This window comes from Dama dama, chromosome 4, assembly GCF_033118175.1.
Source record: "Dama dama isolate Ldn47 chromosome 4, ASM3311817v1, whole genome shotgun sequence".
Classification (NCBI taxonomy): domain Eukaryota; kingdom Metazoa; phylum Chordata; class Mammalia; order Artiodactyla; family Cervidae; genus Dama; species Dama dama.
The window spans coordinates 52,817,829-52,825,948 of record NC_083684.1 but is presented as its reverse complement, the minus strand read 5'-3'; positions in this window follow the sequence as shown (position 1 = coordinate 52,825,948).

Here is an 8,120-nt window from a genome sequence, read left to right as displayed (position 1 = left end):
GCAGAGTAATCAGACCTTAAAGGAGGGAAACCCAGAGGAGGCACCTGACCAGCTTCAGGGCCATGGAGGGCTTCCTGAAAGAGGCATGTGTGAGCTGGATCTCAAAAGGAGGATGAAATAGGGAAAGCATAGGAGTAGTTGGGTAGCTGATGAATAATTAAAATAAATATATTATTAAAATCCCATGACAGTGCTATGAAGGAAAGGAACCGGCGGCTGGGATGGAAAATAACAGTGGAGGAGGTGATTTAGATATGAACCCTGGAGGATAAGAAGAGCTGCTGGACAAACATTCTAAGCAAACAGCAAATGCAAAAGTCCTGAAGCAAGAAAGATGTCAATGTGTTACAGAAGCCAGGGCCACACCCACTACTTGGCTTCCCTCCTGACATAATAGTATCTGAAGAGTTTTAACTGGGTTAACTAAGTGGTGTTTACCTTAAACAATTAAAGTTTTATGCCTGCCATCTTCTTTAATCTTGCAGTGAGGCCCTGGGACTCAAGGCCAAGAGTCTGAATGTGAGGCCCAAGATCTCTTAAGCACCTGAACCCAGTATCCCCACCACATCCCACTAAGCCCAGGTTTATGCTGGAGGACAGAGAGGACTGTGGTGGGAGGTGAGGCTGGAGAGGAGACACAGGCCTGTTCATTCATTCATACTTTCTTTGAGCACCCACTATGAACCAGGTACTATTGTAAATGCTAGAGAAATTACAACAGTGAACAAAGCAAAATGTCTGACCTGTTGGAACTCACTTTCTACTATTGAGAACAGTGCTATAACTAGCATATCTGACACTGAGACTGAGCCCCCTATCCTGAGTCCCCCTGAGTTACCCTGAGTTTATGATTAACCTCTTTATCCAAAACTTTATTCCCTTTCTTGTCCTGCCCCTGTGCCCTTCAGGATTGAAGAGTATCAAAGAAAAAGGGAATTGAAACTGAACAGGACCCTGTTTCTTGTTTGTAGAAAAAAGCTTTGGTCTCCTAGGCCTTCCTGTGTTCCAAAGAGTCAACTCAAAAGTTACTAATTAGGGAAGTAAGGGAATGGAAACAAAGGAAACTGGCAAGAAACAACCTGTTCAGTGATAAAAGGGAGTCCTAGTTCCTCCTCAAGGGATATATGTAACAATCTGAAGCATATCTTTAAGTTTTGTTTGCAGAAACTAAGACCCCCACCCAGGTGGAAGACAGTGACTAAATGTAGACCCCAGACTGGTTGGAACCAGAAGGTTGATGATTAAGATTTCTGAAACATCACCCAGTTACCTCACCACTAACCAATCAGAAAAAAGTCTATGAACTACAACCCTTACCCCAAATGTTACCTTTAAAACCCTTTCCCTTAAAGCCTTCAGCAAGATGTGTCTTTTGAGTTTTCCCTTCTCCCTGCATACATACATGCATGCTCAGCCACGGCTGATTCTTTTCTATCCCATGGACTGTAGCCCTCCAGCCTCCTCTGTCCATGGGATTTCCCAGGCAGGAATACTGGAGTGGGTTGCCATTTCCTTCTCCAGGGGATCTTCCTGACCCAGGGATTGAACCTGTGTCTCCTGCATTGGCAGGTGGATTCTTTACCACTGAGCCACCTGGAAAGCCTCTCCTTGCTTCAGTTCAGGTCAGTTCAGTTCAGTCGCTCGGTCGTGTCTGACTCTTTGTGACCCCATGAACCGCAGCACGCCAGGCCTCCCTGTCCATCACCAACTCCTAGAGTCCACTAAACCCATGTCCATCGAGTCCATGATGGCATCCAACCATCTCATCCTCTGTTGTCCCCTTCTCCTCCTGCCCTCAATCTTTCCCAGCATCAGGGTCTTTTCAAATGAGTCAGCTCTTTGAATCAGGTGGCCAAAGTATTGGAGTTTCAGCTTCAACATCAGTCCTTCCAATGAACACCCAGGACTGATCTCCTTTAGGATGGACTGGTTGGATCTCCTTGCAGTCCAGGGGACTCTCAAGAATCTTCTCCAACACCACAGTTCAAAAGCATCAATTCTTCGGTGCTCAGCTTTCTTTATAGCCCAACTCTCACATCCATACATGACTACTGGAAAAACCATAGCCTTGACTAGACGGATGTTTGTTGGCAAAGTAATGTCTCTGCTTTTTAATATGCTGTCTAGGTTGATCATAACTTTCCTTCCAAGGAGTAAGCGTCTTTTAATTTCATGACTGCAATCACCATCTACAGTGATTTTGGAGCCCATAAAAATAAAGGCAGTCACTGTTTCCACTGTTTCCCCATCTATTTCCCATGAAGTGATGGGACCAGATGCCATGATCTTAGTTTTTTGAATGTTGAGCTTTAAGCCAACTTTTTCACTCTCCTCTTTCACTTTCATCAAGAGGCTCTTTAGTTCTTCTTCACTTTCTGCCATGAGGGTGGTGTCATCTGCATATCTGAGGTTATCTCCTTGCTTGCTGTCCTGCAAATAAATGCTGCACTTTTCTTTACCACAACCTAGTGTCAGTAAATTGGCTTTGCTGTGTGGCAGGCCAATGAACCTACATTCAGTTCTGTAACAGCCCCTGGGGTGGGTAATTTTTAATACCTCCTCCACTCTACCAAAAAATTATTTTCAGTAATAATCATGTAAGTATCATTATTTTATTTGTTCTTTAATTTTAAATTTAATAATCAAAAATTAATAAATTTCCATTTAAAGATATTACTCAAATTCAATAAAATATTTCATGTATGAATGAAAGTTTGTACTTATCAAATAAAAATATTATGTCTTACAGTTCATACCCTGACTCACTGTTTTGAATTTTTAAACACAAAAACTCCAAAAGAACATGTAGAATGACAATAGTTTCTCCATCTTTACAATCATTGTGCTATCATTTAAATTTCTAATGTATTTAAATGCAAGACTGTATAGTCACAGAAATTGGAGACTCAAACTGTGCCTGATACAAGACCAAATGCTTCCAAATTGTCATGAACATATTTTCAAAATGAGCACACATAGCTCAGTCTATATATGTCAGAGGTCAACAGTATACATTAGGGTTCTCCATATTAACTTTCCTTTAGACCATTGTGGCAAACAGCCCCCTATAATCCCCTCCGCTTAGGTGTAAGCAGGGCCTGGGTGGGACTTGCTTCTAACCAATAGAATATGGCAAAGGAGGTTTACGTTACATTATGTAAGACTGTCTCCATGGACTGAGAGACTGTCCATGGCTGGCTCTGAAAGAAAGAAATCGCCACATTGTGAGAGGATTGATGGAGAAGACCGCATGGTAAGGGATTATAGGTGATCTCTGGGAGTCGAGAGCCATTCCCGCTGATAGCCAGCTAGAAAATGAAGACCGCATCCCCACAGCTTCAAATAGATGGAAACGCATCTTTTTCTCAGTGGAGTCTCTGATGAGATGGCAGCACTGGCTGACCCCTGGATTGCTGCCTGAGGAGGCCCTGGAGAGAAGGCCCAGCTAAGCCATAACTGGACTGGATCCACAGAAACCATGAGGTAATAAACAAGTGTTTTCTGTTTGTTTGCTTGTTTTATTTATTTTTGGCTGCACTGGGTCTTCATTGCTGCGTGGGCTTTTCTGTAGTTGAGGTGATTGGGGGCTACGCTCTACTTGCAGGGCACAGGCTTCTCATTGCGGTGGCCTCCCTTTTTGCAGAGCATGGGTTCTAGGGCATGTGGGCTTCAGTAGTTGCAGCACATGGGCTCGGTAGTTGTGGCTCTCAGGCTCTAGCGCACACGCTCAGTAGTTGAGGTACATGGGCTCAGCTGCTCTGCGGCACGTGGGATCTTCCCAGACCAGGAATCGAACCATGTCTCCTGCATTGGCAGGCAGATTCTTTACCACTGAGCCATCAAGTGTTGTTTTAAACCACAGAATTTGTGGTAATTTATTCAGAGCAATAAAAAACTAATACACGTACAATATTTACTAAAGGATAAGAGTAATAAAAATATCTAATTTGAAACTTACCAATATATTATTAAAAGTCAACAGTTTTAAAAAACAAATTCAACAGTATTGCATTAAATTGTTCAGTCAGTAGACCTGCAAACAATTTTTTTCCTGGGGGTGGAATGATTCTTTTATCACTGATACTGTTTAGAATTTGTCAGTGTATGGCATAATATAAACTTGGCCAACTTTTTTTTCCCCAAACTTTAAACTTTTTATTTTGTGTTGCGTTATAGCTGATTAACAATGCTTGTGGTAGTTTCCGGTGAACAGCGAAGGAACTCAGCTGTACATATACATAAATCAGTTCTCTCCACAAATCCCCTCCCATCCAGGCTGGCACATAACATTGAGCAGAGTTCCATGTGCTATGGTCCTTGTTAGTTATCCGTTTTAAATATAGCAGTGTGAATATGACCTTTCTGAAGTCCCTAACTATCCCTTCCCCACCCCCTAACCCACAACCATAAGTTCATTTTCTAAATCTGTGAGACTCTTTCTATTTTATAAGTTCCTTTGTATCATTTCTTTTTAGATTTCACATATAGGGGATGTCATATGGTATTTCTCCTTCTCTGTCTGACTTGCTTCACTCAGTATGACAATCTCTGGGTCCATCCATGTTGCTACAAATGGTATTATTTCATTCTTTTTAATGGCTGAGTAATATTCCATCATAAAACATGTACCACATCTTCAACTTTTGATTAGTTTTATTATTATTTTAAAATTCTCACAGGGTTGGCTTGTGGTAAAGAGTTCGCCTGCCAGTGCAGGGGACACGGGTTCAATCCCTGGTCCGGGAAGTTCTCACATGCTGTGGGACAACTAAGCCCGTGCACTGCTCCTACTGAGCCAGTGCTCTAGAGCAACAAGAGAAACCACTGCAATGAGAAGCTTGTGCACCACAACTAGAGAGTAGCCCCTGCTTGCTGCAACTAGAGAAAGCCCAGCATAGCCAAAAATATATAAATAAATCTTAAGTAAACCGTAAAATTTTCTCTACAGACCGTGCATCCCCTTTTTTCCTGTGCCCAAGTTAGACCGTTCCTGTTTCCCTCCCTTTGGTACACCACTAGCTGGGAAAAAGACAGTAAATAAGATGAGTTAATTATATACAAGGTTAAAAGGCAGTGAGCATTATGGATAAAACATACAGCCAGGTATGGGGCATGGGAATTGCAATACGAAATAGGATTGTCAGAGAGGATCACTGCACAGGCAACATTTGAGGGAGATGAAGGAGTTAGCCCTGTTGACATCATTCTAGGGAAGAGCCTTCATGATAGAGGAACAGCTAGTGCAAAGGTGCTGGGGTGGGACAGTGTTTGGCAGAGCTTTGATTGTCCCACAACAATGGGGAGCTATGGACGGTTTTGTTTGGTTGGTTTTTCAACATACCTCAGCTTTACTGAGCTACAACTCACATAGCATACAATGTACTCTCTTAAAGTGTGCAATTCAATGGGTTTTAGTATATTCATAGAGTTGTGCAACTATCATCATGTTCAATTTTAGAAAATTTCATCCTCCTCAAAAGAAGCCCCTTACTCATCAGCAGTCACTCCCCTTCTTCCAGTCCTCTCAGCCACAGGCAACCATGAATCTATTTTCTGTCTCTATGAATTTACCTATCCTGAACATTTCATGTATATAGAATCATACTACATGTGGCCTTGTATCTGGTTTCTCTGCCTTGGGCTTCCCTCATATCTCAGCTGGTAAAGAATCTTCCTGCAGTGCAGGAGACAGACCTGGGTTCGATCCCTCGGTTGGGAAGAATCCCCTGGAGAAGGGAAAGGTTACTCACTCCAGTATTCTGGCCTGGAGAATTCCATGGACTGTATATTCCATGGGGTCACAAAGAGTCGGACACGACTGAGTGACTTTCACTTCACTTCTCTGCCTTAGCATGTTTTCAAGGTTCATATATAAGTACTTGATTTCTTTTTATTACCAAATAAGAGCCCATCATATGGATATACCAAATTTTATGTATCCATTCATCGATTGATGGGCTGGGTTTTCCCCCACATGTTGTCTGCTATGAACATTCATGTACAAATTTTTGTGTGAACATGTGTTCTCAACTCTCTGGTATACTAAGAATGGAATTACTGGATCATATGGTAACTCTAAGTTTAACTTTTTAAGGAACTGCCAGGGGCTTCCCTGGTGGTCCAGCAGGTAAGAATCCACCTGCCAATGCAGGGGACATGGATTTGATCCTTGGTCCGGGAAGATCTTACATGCCTCTGAGCAACTAAGCCTGCAAGCCACAACTACTGAAGCCTACACGCCTAGAGCCCCTGCTCTGCAGCAAGAATAGCCCCCAGTCACTTCAGCTAGAGAAAGCCAATGTGCTGCAACGAAGACCCAGTGCAGCCATAAATAAACACATCTCTATTTTTTTAATTTTTAATAAATCTTAAAAAAAAAAGAAAAAGAAACTGCCAGACTGTTTTCCAAAGTGGCTGAACCATTTCCATTCCCACCATCAATGTATCAAGGTTCTGATTCCTCCACATTCTTGCCAACACTTGATATTTTCCATTAAAAAAATGACAGCCATCCTACTGAGTGTGAAGTGGTATTTCATTGTTGTTTTGGTTTACATTTTCCTGATATTAATGATGTTGATCATCTTTTCAGGTATAGACTCTTGTATATCTTTTTTCTAGAAATGTCTATTCATGTCCTTTGTCTACTTTTAAAATGAGTCATCTTATAATTGAGTTACATGACTTCTTTTTTTATTTTAGATACAAGTACCTTATCAAATATATAATTTGCAGTTTTTTCTCTCGTTCTGTGGGTCGTCTCTTCACTTTCTTGATGTTCTTTGAAACAAGTTTTAAATTTTGATGGTGTCCAATTTATTTATTTTTTTTCTTTTGTTGCTTTGCTTTTGGTGTCATATTTAAGAAACCATTGTCTAAGAATGGATAATCTTAAGCAGGGGAAGGACATGGCCAAATGTAAGGTTTTTTAAAAATTATTTATTTATTTATGGCTGCACTGGGTCTTTGTTGCTGCTCATGGGCTTTTGTCTAGTTGCGGCAAGTATGGCATACTGTCTCGCTGCGGTGCACGGGCTTCTCATTGCAGTGGCTTCTCTTGTTTCAGGGCACAGCCTCTAAGGGCATGCGGGTTTTAGCAGTTGCAGCACACAGGCTTAGTTGCCCCGTGGCATGTGGAATCTTCCTGGACCAAGGATCAAACCCGGGTTCCTTTCATTGGCAGGCAGATTCTCAACCAATGGACCACCAGGGAAGTCCTGCCAAATTTAAGTTTTGAAGTGTATTCTTGCTGCTTTCAATTACGGTGGGAAGACTTGTGAGGTAAGAAGTTTCTCTGGTCTCCCTTGTTAAACGTGCAAACTCCACCCTCCTCCATTTCTCATCTTCTGCTTCATATTTCTCCATAAACTAACCATATTCTAACAAATTGTGTAATGTACTGTACTTACTTATTATGTCACTACTTGTCTCCACCTCATGGAATGTTGACTTCATGAGGATTAGGCTTGTCTGTTTTGTTCACCGCTCTGTCCTCGGTGCCTAGGGAAGTTGAGGAGGGGGAACCTGGTGATCACCAGGGAGACAGAGAACCCCTGGATGCTATCTGGCATAAGGAGACTGATATGAGGGGAGAAAGAAACGCGCAGGGGGTGGGGGGCGGTGGTGGCTAACAGCTCAGATGACATGATGTCAAAAGAATATTTGTTGAATAAAGTGAATACGAACAAATGGATACATGGTTGAGTGAATAAATGAAAGAGGGGTCAAAAGACCTACCGTGAGTACCATGGCTTGACCTTCCCTTGCAGAGTAGGTAGCACAGGGGCTCCCGCACTGTCCCTGGAAACCACCAGGGGGCGAAGACAGGCCGGGTCCTCGAGAGCCCATCCCGGTACCCGCCCCGCCCCGCCCGGGCGATCCAGGTCCCGGGAGGCCCAGCCACTCGACCGGGCCTGGGGCTCCCGGACCCCGCCCATACCTGAACCAGCAACAGCCGCGGGCTTCCCTAGGGCGCAGCGGCCAGTCCTCGCGCTGCAGGCGGGGAAACTGAGGCCCGGGGCGGTCGGGGCGGGGCCGGGCGGTCGGGGCGGGGCCGGGCGGTCGGGGCGGGGCCGGCCCCCCCGCGAGTCCAAGCCCCCGCCCCCAGCCGGCCCCGCCCC